Source organism: Triticum urartu, chromosome 4A (genome assembly GCF_056163025.1).
Source record: "Triticum urartu cultivar PI428250 chromosome 4A, HENAU_Tu73, whole genome shotgun sequence".
Classification (NCBI taxonomy): domain Eukaryota; kingdom Viridiplantae; phylum Streptophyta; class Magnoliopsida; order Poales; family Poaceae; genus Triticum; species Triticum urartu.
In genome coordinates this window covers 379,490,147-379,504,791 of record NC_141876.1, presented here as the reverse complement: position 1 = coordinate 379,504,791, position 14,645 = coordinate 379,490,147, and the positions used below count along the sequence as shown (strand labels likewise).

Here is a 14,645-nt window from a genome sequence, read left to right as displayed (position 1 = left end):
CGCGAAGTAAGCGATCATCGGTAATGTCGGGGCTCTCCAGGAGGAAGTGGGTACGAGAACCTAATGTCAGAGTTAGTAAAATGTTTAACCCGAATAGACGAGAGATCAGAGTCCCAGAGTATAGACGAGGAATAAAAGATCCTAATACCACCCAATGGCGACGTGGGCCCGTAAGACACACAACCATGTTAGTAAAAGTTTTGTAGTGACTATACTCGACTTCGGCCAAGGAGGTGGAAGGGGGGCTACCTACAGGAGTCGGATCTGATACCAACTTGTGACACCCTCGATTCAATCGTACACTGATCATACACGCAAATGTGTACGATCAAGATCAAGGACTCATGGGAAGATATCACAACATGACTCTAGACACAAACTAAAATAATACAAGCTTTATATTACAAGCCAGGGGCCTCGAGGGATCGAATACATAAGCTCGAATACACAAGAGTCAGCGGAAGCAACAATATCTGAGTACAGACATAAGTTAAACAACTTTGCCTTAAGAAGGCTAGCACAAAAGCATCTTCGATCGAAAAGGCAAGGCCTCCTGCCTGGGAGCCTCCTAACTACTCCTGGTCATCAGCGGTCTTCACGTAGTAGTAGGCATCAATGGTGGCATCTGGCTCCTGGGCTCCGACATCTGGTTGCATCAACCAGAAAGAAGAAGAAAGGGGGAAAAGGGGGAGCAAACCAACCGTGAGTACTCATCCAAAGTACTCGCAAGCTAGGATCTACACTACATATGCATTGGTATCAATGAAATGGGTAGTATATGTAGACTGAACTGCAGAATGCCAGAAGAGAAGGGGAAAGCCTAGCCTATCGAAGACTAGCATCTTCTAGAAACCACCATCTTGCAGCAATAGGAGGGAGTAGAATAGCATGAAGTAAAGTAGTAGAAGTGTTATCAACCTCGGCCAGAGATCCTTTCTCGACTCCCTGCGAGAAAGCAATCCCAGAGCCATACTATCCAAGTGTCATCACAAGCCAATTCTCATCACCACCCAGTTCTCATCACAAGTATCCAGTTCTAGTTGTATCGATCGGGATACAACTCCAAGTATCTGTTACCGTAGGACAGGCTATCGATAGATGTTTTCTTCCCCGTAGGGGTGCACCAACTTACCCACCACGCTCGATTAACTCCGGCCGGACACACTTTCCTGGGTCATGCCCGGCCTCGGCCAAACAATGCGCCGCAACCCGACCTAGGCTTAATAGAGAGGCCAGCACGCTGGACTAAACCTATGCCCCCAGGGGTCATGGGCCATCTCCACGGGAACTCGTGCACGTTGCGTGGGGGCCGGTGAGCAGACCTAGCTACCTCCTTCAACAAGGTAGGTGCTTACCAGTCCAACCCGGCGCGTGCCGCTCAGTTGCTGACGTCTATTAAGCTTCGGCTGATGTATACGATGCAGAACGCCCATAGTATGCCCGCGTGATGGTTAGTGCTAGCAGGCCAGAGCCCCTCGTATCAAATATCCAAATCGTAGTGGATTAGGAATGCGCGGTAACGAGCAGAGACTCACGATCGATGTGACCCTGTCGCCCCATCTCGAGTACTTGTGGCAAGGGCTAAGAATTCCCGGGCATGCCTTGTAAGTATTTCGCAGGCACCTTCCAGGTCAACCCGACTCCACATCACTCTCTATTAAGCTCACGCGGGTACCCCTCAGGGTCGACCCGTCTTTAATAACATGGCTTAGTGTAAAGTCATAGTAACCATAGTAACCGTGTGTCTAACACCAGGGGGGAAACCGGAGGAATCACCCCCGGTGAATTCCCCTCGATGTTGTTATCAAGGTGAACGTAAGAGGATCCACCCTCGAGGTTCACACTTGAGGGGTTGCTCGACAGAGCCGTAACGGAAGTGGTTAAGGAGGAAATCACCCTCGATGACCACGACCGGATAGCTACACTACAGAGATCTCATCAGGAGTGATGTAAGAGGTTCCACCCTCGGCACTCGATGGTAACTCTACAGAGTCGTACAACTAAGTGGGGGTGATGTGCGGTGTCGGGGCCTGGACGTCGATCACGTTGATCGAGTCATCGAACATAAGGCGGGGCAACTGGGACAAGGTGGGGTCACTGATGGATCTCTAACCAACCTATACTAAGCAGTTTAGAATAAGCACGTAAAGTATGAAGCAGGTAGCAACAACAGGCTATGCATCAGAGTAGGATCATACAGAAAGCAATAGCAGGTCTAATGCAAGCATGAGAGGGAAGAAATGGGCGATATCGGAATGCTCAAGGGGGGTTTGCTTGCCTGGTTGCTCTGGCAAGGAGGGGGTCGTCAACTCCATAGTCGAACTAGACAACAGCAGCATCGGTCTCGTAGTCTATGAGAGAAGAGGGGAAGAAATAGTAAATATAATGCAACCATAAGCATGACGATGGAAGACATGACAATGCGCGGTGCTAGGTGTGCCCTAACGCGGTAGGAGGTGGTACCTGCGAAGGGGGGGAAACAACCGGGAAAGCATTCCCGGCGTTTCGCGTTTTCGGACAGATGAACCGGAGGGGGAAAGTTGCGAGTTTTCTATACTAGGGATGTGTGGCAGACAAACAGGCTGCGTATCCGGATTCGTCTCGTCGTCCTGAGCAACTTTCATGTACAAAGTATTTTCGTTAGAGTTACAGTTTATTCTATATTAATTTTTAAAGTTTTATTTCATTTTGAGGAATAGCAGAATTAATTTAATTAGGGAAAGTAATTATGACGTCAGCGTGATGTCAGCATGATGTCAGAAGTCAACCGCCTGTTGACTGGGTCAACAGACGTGTGGGTCCCGTTTGTCATTGGCTAGACTAACTAATCATGATTAATTAGTTAACTAAAAGATTAGATTAACTAATTTGAATTAGTTTAGTTAAACATAATTAACTAAGTTAATTAATTAATTAATATTTTAACATATATTTATTTATTTCTTTTTTTAACTTCTCACAGGGGCGGGCCCCATGTGTCTGTGGCCCATAGGGGCCTATCGGGCACGGGCGTCGGGGCACAGCCCGAACAGGGGCGCACCCGACCGGGCGTTGCGGGGCGGCGGTGTGGTGGCGAGGCCACCGGGCGCGACCGGGGCGGCCGGCTCGCATGCGGGCGCCGGGAACCGGCAGCGAGGGGTGGCGTCCAGGCGAAGGCCGCGACGCAGTGGGGGGAGGCGCGGGCGACCCATGCCCCGGGCACGACCAGCGGCCACCACTGGGGCTCCGGCGCGGCGGAGGGAGCCGCAGGAGGAGGAGGCGATGGTGGCGCGACCATGGGTCGCGAGCGGCGCAGTCGAGCATCGTGGCCACGGGCGTGGGCTAGCGAGGCCGTGCGCGGGGGCGATGGGGAGAGGTGTGCGGTGAGCGCGCAACGGGTGGCGCCAGAGCGTGTCGACCGCGGGCGGGGAGGGCGGTGACCGTGGCGACCCAGGGAGAGAGGGGGCGAAGGGGGACGGCGGCGCTCACTTGCGAGCAGGGAAGGGGGGGCGACGGGGCGCGTTGGCGTCGGTGAGGGAGAGGCGATGGAGCGGCGACGACGTGGTGGCGAAGCACGGCGGCGATGAGGCGGCGCCGGGGATGGGCGCCGGCATCGCAGGCTCAGGGCGGCGCGGGATCTGGCCCCTCGCCGATCCAGTCGAGTAGGGGGCGCCTGGGAGGAGGCAGGGGGGCGGTGGTGTGGCGGTCCGGCGAGGTGGCCTCGGTCGGCTGCGACGGGCAGCGCCCGGGTCGAACGACGACGGCGGGCTCGGGGTCCCCGACCCAGATGGGATCGGGAGAGAGAGAGGGGGAGTGGGGAACGAGGAGGAGTGGGATTCGTGCGGGGATAGGGTTACGGGGAGGGAGTGGTGTAGGCAGGGGGTGGGCCGGCCTGGTGGGTTAAGGCCCAATGGGGGGGCGGTGGCCAGCTGGGCCAGTCGGCCCAGTTGAGGGGGGGGGGGGGGGGGGGCTTTTCTCCTTCTCTGCTTTTCCTTTTTCCTTTTCTTTGTTTTTCTTTTACAGAATCTGTTTGCAATATTTTGAGGTGCCAATTTGTCTTTGTGAAATGTGGGACTTGGCCACATAAATACATTACGATATTTGGCACAGTCACAAAAATTTGGGAGGAGTTTGAATAGATTTGGATTGTTCACAAATAGAAAAGCATTTAAAAAAATGCTGATTTGGAACTGTTTTAATTTCCTGGGGAAATTAAATGAGTCAAATGAGGTTGAATCATTCATGACTATGCTCAAGGGAATTTATAGAATATTGTGAACATTTTTGCTTTACTGTTCGAAGAAATAATAATTTCACTTGCAATTTAATTATGAATTTTACTTTGATTTTGGACAAGTGGAAATTTGCATAGTACTCATGATGAAATGGCCACCATTAGGGGGGAGTTTACTGTAGCATGATTCTCGGGGTGTTACACGGCTGCCGTCAATAACCAGGGGAGGAGCCCTTGGCACACCTTCTTCCCCCCAGGCAATGCCACGAAGAAGGGATGGCACGAATGCAGGTTCGAGGTGCCAGGCAGGCGCGCTTGCCTCTCCGGCCGACCTCGCGCCAAGTGCGGCGTGCTGGCTTGGGGCGCTCAAGACCGCCGGGGGACTCGAAGCAGGGGAGAAGTGGTTTCTCGGGAGATTTCGCCTCCCTAGCAGAAGGGACCCTGAGGAACCATAGTCGGGAGGGGAAGCATCACTCGAGAAACTACAAAGATAAGTTACTCACTCGTCTATGGCGATATACTTCCTCTGTTTCAATGGCCGGAAGGCGTCACCGCTATAGCTTGGAGACCCCTTCCTCTTCCGGAGCGCATCAAAGTTCGGTCGGAGTTGGCCCAAGCCCAGGGCACGATCACCAGCTCCGGGTGCAGCTGGGCTAGCTCCTGAGGAGGCGACCTCGGGAGTGCCATCCTCCGCCTCGCGGCGACCCACAGGGGCCTCGGGGGCTGTAGCCTCAGGAATATCGGGCTGCGACGCCCCTCTGGCCGCTTCCCCAAGATGTCTCTCTGGAGGGCCGTGGGGCGGCCCTCGGGGAGCCCCGAGCAACGCCAATTCCTCAGCAGCCGCGACGCTAGTGGCTGACGGTGGTCTCCCCATGCGTCCACTTCCGGGGAGATCGCTTCGCTGGTGGTGGGCAAGGGAGCCAACGGGGACTGGGTTCTCAAGAGGCCCTTCAAGACCGGCCGGGCGTAGCCCCCACTCATCGAAGTAGGGCATTTGCCTCACGAAATCCACCTTGTTCGAGCAGCAGTACAAGGGACAACCCTCCCCTAGCATGATGGCTGGCGACGGGTCGCCCGTCAAGACCTCAAGCACAGTTTGCTGCGCCTCAAGGGGAAGCCCAGACTCGTGAAGCCTCATGCGGTCCCTGCTGCCAGACAAGGTCCACATTTGTCGAGAATGGCGCTGAAGCGGGGCAACATGGCGCCGGATGAACTCCTTCACCACCATGGGTGCAGACACACCAAGATCCTTCAGCCTCTTCAACCAGAGCCAGACGTAGGCAAGACGCGGGCCAGCGAGCCTCACATGGCCCCAGCCAGAGCTGGGAATGGCACATGCCAAAGGAAGCGAGAGCAGGGGGATGAGCACGCCGGCATCCATGAATACCCACCGCTTCCAGAACCTGCTTGTTGGTGGCGGGAGCTCAAAGTCAATCCCCGAGCCGGCCGTCGCAGCCACGCCCTGGAAGCTCAGGCATCCCGAGCACTGCTGAGGTGCAGTGAGAAGAAGTGGCGAAGTAGGGCCACTGAAGGAGCAATGCCCACCATGGCCTCACAGATGAAGGCGAAGACAGCAAGGATGGTGATGGATTGATGATCTAGATGAAGCATATGGATCTGGTAATGAAAAAGCACGGCATTGAAGAAGGTGGAGAAAGGGATGTCCGACCGGCCCGTAGGGCATCAAGGAAAATATGGACCTCAGTGATTGTCCTATCAACGGAGGTGTGGGATGCGGGCCAGGCCACCGTCTTCCCCCATTCGTTTAAATCGGCAGCGAGCGCAAGGCGGACCTTGTCCATGGCTTCCTGGTTGAGCACCACTGACCGTCCGATGGCTGGCACGAAGGTCGGAGGTGGTTCAGCTCAGGACTGGGCCTTCTTCTTCCCCTTCCTCGTCCGGCTCGGCGCCATGGCGATGGAGAGGACGGAGCCCATGACATATTGGAAGAAGCTGTCATTGCGGGGAGGCAGAAGAGTTGGGGGACTACGTCGCCAGCGACGAGGGAATAACTGTGTAGGTCGCGGTGACCGCCTAGCCAAGTGGATATCAAGGCTGCATGGGGAAGCGGGGACGACCACATCTCGTCAGTCGCCACCCGTCAATCAAGGCCACAGGCTATTGGGGCCCGCGGCGCTCCGCACATGCCCTTTGGCTTCGACTCGAAGCCAAGTCCGAGCGCGACTTGGGCCCGGGGGCTACTGTCGGCATTCTGGGAATGGGGGTCCCCAGACTTGCCTGCCTGCGGCCCATAGCATGGCTCTTCTAGCAGCCTGGTACAACCCATCTTCACCAGCAAACACTCAAGACCCTCGCGAGGGGCCAAGCCTCGCGAGGCAGATGACACAAGACCTCCTTAGGGGCAACCCCACTAGGCTCGCTCGTGAGGAGCGGAGAGATCAAGGCGAGGGGCACCTCGTGAGGTTCCTGTGACATAAGCCATGACGACCAAGGCCAGGCGGGCGTCAGCGGGCGCCAACGGGCGCAGTGCACCAGTTGCCACTTTGGTGCTAAAGGAGCAGGCACAGGCGAGGAGTCCCGAGGTATCAGGCAAAGGTTTCCATATCGGTGCAACAAGACCAAGACCGGCAGGACGGCTGGAAGGAGGTCATCATGGAGCCCACGACAGCGTCACCACCAGAGCCTTTGGCAGGCGAAGACCACCTTTTTTAAGGATAGCTTGTACTAGTTGTCCCCCTTCAAATTGGCCATTGTGGGATCCCTTCCCGCCTAATATTTGGGAAGAGGACCAAGGCCTCTATAAATAGGACTAGCCATCTCCATAGGAAGGAGACCGGATCCATTCCACCCTCATACGCACCAGCTCAGCAAGCTCAAGAACACCTCCCCTCAGGAGGCTGTTCTTCCCTTGTACTTTTTCATCCTTAGCCTACGAGGCAATCCACCACACCACACTCATAGGAAGGAGATCGGATCCATTCCACCCTCATACGCACTAGCTCACCAAGCTCAAGAAGACCTCCCCTCAGGAGGCTATTCTTCCCTTGTACTTGTTCATCCTCAGCCTACGAGGCAATCCACCTCACCACACTGGAGTAGGGTATTACACCACATCGGTGGCCCGAACCAGTATAAACTCCCATGTCCCTTGTTCTTCGAGTTCGGCGAGCTAGGTTTTTAGATCATTGCGAGAGCGTGAGCTAGGGGGAAGGAAACATCTTTGTGTGCACCCCAGTGTTCGAACCTTAAGTGTTTTGCCGGAACCTGAAATTCGACAGAACTGCCATAATGTGAAAGGACGGGACGACTAGGAGCGAACTACCGTAATGCTAAAGGACGTCCGGGGACGAGTAGGAGCGAACTGCCAGCGGTTTTTGTAAAAATGCTGACTGGGGCATGCGAACGGCAGGGTAGTGGCTTGCCTGGTGGATAAATGGATTCATGCATAGTACTATGGGGGCCCAATTAGATGTCATGTCTACTCGATGCCCAATTAAATGGCTTTCAAGGTCATGTCAAGCATCGGGAAAATTACAGGTGATACGAAGCTTTCCATTCTCCCATTATACGGGCTTTTGAGAGCCCTTGGATCTGAGATCAAACGGTTGCATGGTGTGTGATGACCCACAAGTGTAGGGTATCTACCGTAGCATTTTCGATAAGTAAGATTGTTGAACCCAACGAGGAGCAGAAGGAAATGATAAGCAGTTTTCAGCAAGGTATTCTCTGCAAGCACTGAAATTATCGATAACAGATAGTTTTGTGATAAGGTAATTTGTAATGGGTAACAAGTAATAAAAGTAAATAAGGTGCAGAAAGATTTCCCAATCCTTTTTGTAGCAAAGGACAAGCCTGGACAAACTCTTATATAAAGGAAAGCGCTCCCGAGGACACATGGGAATTATCGTCAAGCTAGTTTTCATCACGTTCATATGATTCGCATTCGGTACTTTGATAATTTGATATGTGGGTTGACCGGTGCTTGGGTACTGTCCTTTCTTGGAAAAGCATCCCACTTATGATTAACCCCTCTCGCAAGCATCCGCAACTACAAAAGAAGTATTAAGGTAAACCTAACCATAGCATGAAACATATGGATCCAAATCAGCCCCTTACGAAGCAACTCATAAACTAGGGTTTAAGCTTCTGTCACTCTAGCAACCCATCATCTACTTATTACTTCCCAATGCCTTCCTCTACGCCCAAACAATGGTGAAGTGTCATGTAGTCGATGTTCACATGACACCACTAGAGGAAAGACAACATACATCTCATCAAAATATCAAACGAATACCAAATTCACATGACAACTTATAGCAAGACTTCTACCATGTCCTCAGGAACAAACGTAACTACTCACACAACATATTCATAAAGGATCTGAACATATGATCTTCCACCGAATAAACCAACTAGCATCAACTACAAGGAGTAATCAACACTACTAGCAACCCACAGGTACCAATCTCAGGTTTTGAGACAAAGATTGGATACAAGAGATAAACTAGGGTTTGAGATGATATGGTGCTGGTGAAGATGTTGATGGAGATTGACCCCCTCCTGATGAGAGGATCGATGTTGATGACGATGCTGATGGTTTCACCCTCCCGGAGGGAAGTTTCCCCGGCAGAATAGCTCCGCCGGAGCCCTAGATTGCTTCAGCCAAGGTTCCGCCTCGTGGCGGCGGAGTTTCGTCTCATGAGCTTGCTTATGATTTTTTTTCCAGGACGAAAGACTCCATATAACCAAAGATGGGCATCAGAGGGCTGCCAGGGGGCCCATGAGGCAGGGGGCGCGCCCAGGGGGTAGGGCGCGCCCCCACCCTCGTGGATGGTGGGTGGCCCCCCTCTGCTACTTCTTTCGCCTAATATTTTTTATATATTCTGAAACATGCTCCCGTGAAGTTTCAGGACTTTTGGAGTTGTGCAGAATAGGTCTCTAATATTTGCTCCTTTTCCAGCCCAGAATTCCAGCTGCCGGCATTCCCCCTCTTCATGTAAACCTTGTAAAATAAGAGAGACTAGGCATAAGTATTGTGTCATAATGTATAATAACAGCCCATAATGCAATAGATATCAATATAAAAGCATGATGCAAAATGGAGGTATCAACTCCCCCAAGCTTAGACCTCGCTTGTCCTCAAGCGAAAGCCGATATCGAAAAATATGTCCACATGTTTAGAGATAGAGGTGTCGGTAAAATAAAATACGGATATGAGGGCATCATGATCATTCTTATAACAACAACATCTATAAATATTGTCATATGATTTCTTATGCCGAAGTAACAATTCAATCACAATTTCAAGTATGAATCAGAAACTTCATTAAAAACTAACAAACTATAATCTCAGTCATTGAAGCAATTGCAATTTATGATAACATCAAAAAGAGTCAATATAAGAGCTTTTCAGCAAGTCCACATACTCAACTATCATTTAGTCTTTCACAATTGCTAACACTCACGCAATATTTATGGTTACGAAGTTTTAGTCGGACATAGAGAAAGATAGGGGCTTATAGTTTTGCCTCAAGGGTAATGTCAACAATAATAGTTCACAAAAACTTACATCCAATTAGCTATATATATCAGGATCTTTCCAACACATTGTGCTTGCCAAAGGATAAAATGTAAAAAGGAAAGGTGAAGATCACCATGACTCTTGTATGAAGTATAAGACAAGAATAGAAGATAGGCCCTTTGCATAGGGAAGCAGAGGTTGTCGTGTGCTTTTATGGTTTGATGCACAAAATCTTAATGTGAAAGAACATCACTTTATATTGCAACTTGTGATATGGACCTTTATTATGCAGTCCGTCGCTTTTATTTCTTCCACATCACAAGATTGTATAAAGCTTATTTTCTCCACACTAATAAATCATACATATTTAGAAATCAATTTTTATTGCTTGCAACGATGACAACTTACTTGAAGGATCTTACTCAATCCATAGGTAGATATGGTGGACTCTCATGGCAAGACTGGGTTTAAGGATATTTTGAAGCACAAGTAGTATCTCTAGTTGGTGCAAAGAATTTGGCTAGCATGAGAGGGAAAGGAAAGCTCAACATGTTGGATGATCGATGACAATATAATTTATTTCAGATGTAAGAAAACATAACCCATTACGTTGTTTTCCTTATCCAACGTCAACTCTTTAGCATGTCCTATTTTAATGAGTGCTCACAATCTCAAAAGATGTCCAAGATAGTATATTTATATGTGAAAACCTCCCTTTCTTTATTAATTCCTATTAATTGCAACGATGACCAAAACTATGTTTGTCAACTCTCAACAACTTTTATTCATCACACTCTTTATATGTGAAGTCATTACTCTCCATAAGATCCATATGATCTCTTTATTTCTTTTTATTCTTTCTCTTTTATTTTATTCCCCTTGACTCAACACAACTCTTTATTATATATAGCTCACGAACTCGATTACATAGAAGGATCATAAAGCAAAACTCAAAACTAGATCTTACTAAAAAATTATTCTACTAGATCAAGATATTACCAAAAGGATCGAACTAAGAAAAGTGGTAAAGATAAAAGTGTGATGGTGATACAATACTGGGGCACTCCCCCAAGCTTGGCAGTTGCCAAGGGGAGTGCCCATACCCATGTGTTTATGTCTCCTTCCTCGGAGGTAGTGATGATGGATTTGTTGATGATGTATGCTTGTCGTCCATCTTCCAAGGCATAGGCTCACCATCATAGAAGGATGATCGAGTCCCCGGGATCCTTGAATCTGCAGCCAAACTCATCCTCTTGAATCTATATTCATACTCACAATTTTGGTTTTGCAGGTCATAGATCTGGGCTTGGAGATGCTCAATTTTCTCGTGAATCTTGAAGATGGTCTACCCGATGTTTCTGGCATCTAGCTTGGAGGTGTTGGTGAACTCCGTGATCAATATGTGGCTGGTGTTGAGTCCACGTTCCACCATCTCCTGGCACTTGAAAACTTGTTGCTCCATTGCTTCGAGTCTTGTCTCCACGCTTCCGGTCCTCCTTGGTCCCTCAACATCGCGGATGTGCAGCAACCCCTCACGCATCTCAATGGTTTGAGGGTGTTGCAGCACTTATGCGAGGTAGGGGTTGATGACCTTCTCGAAGAACTTTTCCTTGGGGGCACTTGGAGACGTCATGGTGATCTAGATCTGTCATAAAAACAGCTCGAAACAAATACAAAGGATATTTGCGTGATACGGTGGTCAAAACCTTCTGGAGATTATATAATGTATTTTTACCGACCAAAAGAAGTATCGTGCAAGAAAATGGAGTCCGGAGAGCACACAAGGTGCCCACGAGGCAGGGGGCACGCCCTCCACCCTCGTGGACGCCTCGTGTCCTTCCCGAACTACTTCTTATTTTCCTATTTTCTTAAATATTCCAAAACAGGGGAAAATTGCTATTAGAACTGTTTTGGAGTCGGTTTACTTACCGTACCTCATACCTCTTCCTATTCGGAGTCTAAACCATTCTGGAAAGTGTCCCTTATGTATTCCTTCGGGGTTACGGTTTCAATAACATTAGTTTCAACATTTATAGGATTACCTGAGATATAATGTTTGATTCTTTGACCTTTCACCACCCTCGGATTTGTGCCTTCGAAGTTGTTGATTTTTATAGCACCAGAATGATAGACCTCCTCGATGACGTAAGGACCTACCCATTAGAGAGAAGTTTGCCTGCAAAAAGTCTTAAACTGGAGTTGTATAGCAATACATAATCACCTACATTAAACTCACGTTTTGGTATCCTTTTGTCATGCCATCTTTTAACTTTTTCTTTAAACAGTTTGGCATTCTCATAAGCCTGGGTTCTCCATTCATCAAGTGAGCTAATGTCAAAAAGCCTCTTCTCACCGGCAAGTTTGAATCATAATTGAGCTCTTTAATGGCCCAATATGCCTTATGTTCTAGTTCGAGAGGTAAGTGACATGCTTTTCATTAAACCATCTTATACGGAGACATACCCATAGGATTTTTATATGCAGTCCTATATGCCCATAATGCATCATCAAGTTTCTTGGACCAATTGTTTCTAGATCTATTAACAGTCTTTTGCAAAATTAATTTAATCTCTCTATTGCTCAATTCTACTTGACCACTAGACTGTGGGTGATTAGGAGATGCAATTCTATGATTAACATCATACTTAGCAAGCATTTTATGAAAAGCACCATGAATAAAATGTGAACCACCATCAGTCATCAAATATCTACGGACTCCAAACCTCAGAAAATTAACTTCTTTAAGCATCTTAATAGACGTGTTATGATCAGCACTACTAGTTGGAATACCTTCTACCCACTTAGTAACGTAATAAACAGCAACTAAAATATGTGTATACCCATTAGAGGAAGGAAACGGTCCCATATAATCAAAGCCCCAAACATCAAATGGTTCAATAACAAGTGAATAATTCATAGGCATTTCTTGACGTCTACTAATATTACCAATTCTTTGACATTCATCACAAGACAAAACAAACTTACGGGCATCCTTGAAGAGAGTAGGCCAATAAAAACCGGATTGCAATAGCTTATGTGCATTTCTGTCTCCAGCATGGTGTCCTCCATAAGCCTCAGAGTGACACTTGCATAGGATCTGTTCCTGTTCATGCTCAGGTACACAACGTCTAATAACACCATCTACTCCTTCTTTATGAAGGTGTTGGTCATCCTAGAAGTAATGTCTTAAATCATAGAAAAACTTTTTCTTCTGTTGGTATGTGAAACTAGGTGGTATAAATTTAGCAACTATGTAATTAGCATAATCAGCATACCATGGAGAAGTACGAGAAGCATTTATGATTGCTAATTGTTCACTAGGAAAGCTATCATCAATAGGTAGTGGGTCATCAAGAAAATTCTCTAACCTAGACAAGTTGTTTGCAATGTGGTTCTCAGCTCCCTTTCTCTCAATAATATGCAAATAAAATTCTTTTAGAAAGATAACCCATCTAATAAGTCTAGGTTTAGCATCTTTCTTTTCCATAAGATATTTAATAGCAGCATGATCAGTGTGAACAGTTACTTTAGAATCAACTATATAAGGTCTAAACTTATCACAAGCAAATACAACTGCTAAAAACTCCTTTTCAGTAGTAGCATAATTTCTCTGAGCACTATTTAGAGTTTTACTAGCATATTGGATAACATTTAATTGCTTATCAACTCTTTGTCCTAGAACAGCCCCTACGGCATAATCGCTAGCATCACACATAATTTCAAATGGTAAGTTCCAATCAGGAGGCTGAATAATAGGTGCAGAAATCAAAGCTTTCTTAAGTATTTCAAATGCTTCTACACGATCATCATCAAAGACAAAAGGAACATCTTTTTGTAAGAGATAAGTGAGAGGCCTAGAAATTTTAGAGAAGTCCTTAATGAACCTCCTATAAAAACCGGCATGACCAAGGAAACTTATTATACCTTTAATGTCCTTAGGACACGTCATCTTTTCAATAGCGTCGACTTTAGCTTTATCAACTTCGATACATCTTTCAAAAATGCCCCAAGACAATACCTTCATTAACCATAAAGTGGCACTTCTCCCAATTCAAGAAAAGATTAGTTTCTTCACATCTCTGCAAAACTCGATCAAGGTTTATTAAGCAATCATCAAAAGAAGTTTCGTATATGGAGAAATCATCCATGAAAACCTCAACAATCTTTTCACAAAAGTCAGAGAATATAGCAGTCATACATCTTTGAAAACTAGCAGGTGCATTGCATAAACCGAAAGGCATACATCTATAAGCAAAGGTACCGAAAGGGCAAGTAAAAGTTATCTTTTCTTGATCCTCTTTTGACACAAGTATTTGAGAGAAACCAGAATAACCATCTAGAAAGCATAAATGTGTATGTTTGGATAATATTTCTAGCATTTGATCAATAAAAGGTAAAGGGTAATGATCCTTTTTAGTAGCTTTATTTAATTTGCGGAAATCAATTACCATTGTATAACCTGTAATAATTCTTTGCGGGATCAATTCATCTTTATCATTAGGAACAACAGTAATACCTCACTTCTTAGGGACACAATGTACATGACTTACTCACTGACTATTAGCAACGGGATAAATTATACCTGCCTCTAGAAGCTTTAGTATTTCTTTTCTTACCACTTCTTTCATCTTGGGATTTAACTGTCATTGGTGATCAACAACCGGTTTAGCATCCTTCTCCAATTTTATTTTGTGCTAGCATAGAGTGGGACTAATGCCCTTAAGATCATCAAGAGTATATCCAATAGCAGCACAGTGCTTCCTCAGAGTTTTCAATAATTTCTTTTCTTCATGCTCTGAAAGGTTAGCAGTAATAATAACAGGATATATCTCTTTCTCATCAAGATAAGCATATTTTTAGAGTATCAGGTAAAGGTTTAAGCTGAAACACGGGATCGCCCTTGGGTGGAGGAGGATCCCCTAGAATTTCAACAAGCAAGTTGTATTTCAA

At 47.2% G+C, this 14,645-nt stretch overlaps 1 long non-coding RNA gene across 1 annotated transcript; it reads right to left on the bottom strand.

The window, feature by feature from the left end:
• Window positions 1-363: 363 nt before the first annotated feature.
• Window positions 364-3,817, bottom strand: LOC147975904 (uncharacterized). The gene is made up of 3 exons (XR_015601188.1): window positions 3,469-3,817; window positions 2,279-2,351; window positions 364-646 (listed from the first exon to the last, which is right to left on the bottom strand). It is a non-coding gene; the product is annotated as an uncharacterized LOC147975904 (long non-coding RNA).
• Between the last annotated feature and the right edge of the window lie 10,828 nt (window positions 3,818-14,645).